The sequence below is a fragment of the Myotis davidii genome, unplaced genomic scaffold (assembly GCF_000327345.1).
Source record: "Myotis davidii unplaced genomic scaffold, ASM32734v1 scaffold509, whole genome shotgun sequence".
Taxonomy (NCBI): Eukaryota; Metazoa; Chordata; class Mammalia; order Chiroptera; family Vespertilionidae; genus Myotis; species Myotis davidii.
This window is the reverse complement of record NW_006382996.1, coordinates 920,212-921,647: the sequence shown is the minus strand read 5'-3', so window position 1 is coordinate 921,647 and position 1,436 is coordinate 920,212. Positions and strand designations below refer to the sequence as shown.

The 1,436-nt window shown below is 42.5% G+C and overlaps 1 pseudogene across 1 annotated transcript; it reads left to right on the top strand.

The window, feature by feature from the left end:
- The first annotated feature begins 532 nt into the window (after positions 1 to 532).
- Positions 533 to 1,023, top strand: LOC102767847 (annotated as a pseudogene). Its single transcript, XR_001512184.1, has one exon. The product of XR_001512184.1 is annotated as a 40S ribosomal protein S15a pseudogene (transcript).
- The last annotated feature ends 413 nt before the right edge of the window (positions 1,024 to 1,436 follow it).

Here is a 1,436-nt window from a genome sequence, read left to right as displayed (position 1 = left end):
TCCGGTGTTAAACTGATAAAACTAATTGATCATTTTTAGTTTTAAAAGAAACTGCCAAACTATTTTCCCGAGTTGTCTATACCATTTTACATTCCCACCAGCAATGTGTGAATGAATCAATTTCATCACATCCCTGCTAGCATTGAATGTTATCACCATTTTAATTTTAGCCATTTTGATATGTGTGTGGTGATATCTCATGATGTGCATTTGTATTTCCTTATGTGACTGTTGATGTGATTATTTTTCATGTGCCTATTTGTAGGAAAGGCTTTTTTAAAATTGAAATTACAAATCATCTTTTCTGATTGTGTTACAAAAAAATTAAATAAAGAAGAAAATGATGATTACCCATAATTCTAGCACCTTCAGATAATCACTGTTAACTGTGGTGCATTTTACTCCAGTCTCTAAAGTTACATTATTTTTATAAGCAAAATTGGGATGATAACATTTCTATCACCATGTAAATTCCCCCTCCTAAGGTGTTAGCCTTTTTAGTGCCATTAAATTTGGCCATATGTATAGGAAACTTAAAAAAAAAATGTTGCTCTTTCCGCCATCGGTCCGTGCCGCCATCATGGTGCGCATGAATGTCCTGGCTGATGCTCTGAAGAGTATCAACAATGCCGAAAAGAGAGGCAAGCGCCAGGTTCTCATCCGGCCGTGCTCCAAAGTCATCGTCCGGTTTCTGACTGTGATGATGAAGCATGGTTACATTGGCGAATTTGAAATTATTGATGACCACAGAGCTGGGAAAATTGTTGTGAACCTCACAGGCAGGTTGAACAAGTGTGGAGTAATCAGCCCCAGATTTGATGTGCAACTCAAAGATCTAGAAAAATGGCAGAACAACTTGCTTCCATCCCGTCAGTTTGGTTTCATTGTACTGACAACCTCAGCGGGCATCATGGACCATGAAGAAGCAAGACGAAAACACACAGGAGGGAAAATCCTGGGATTCTTTTTCTAGGGATGTGATATATATGTGGAAATAAAATGCCTCAAAGGACAAAAAAAAAACAAAACAAAAAACCCAAACATTGATGCTTCTCTCTCTCCCTCTCCCTTCCTCTTGGTAAGAAATCAATAAAAAATAAAATAAATAAAACGTTGAAGGGCACGGAGTTAAGAATACCCAAGCACCCTAAACAGCCACTGAATAACTGACATAGATAAGAGAACCCAAGCACCTGAGCAAGCACCGCGGTGAGCTTTTCGCGGCCTCCTGGCCTCATTAAAGTGCCGCGGGGGCTGTTTCCGGTCGGGGTGCTCCCCGGGTTGGACTCCCCGCTCGCCGATACCACTTGGCGGAGATTAGCACTTGGCCTCCACGCCCGCACTGCGAGGGCCACTGTGGGCCATTTCTGGCCTCCGAACGTCGAGGGCCACTAAGTGTAGAGAGGCGCCCGTCTGCTCTTCCTCTGCGAACCCCA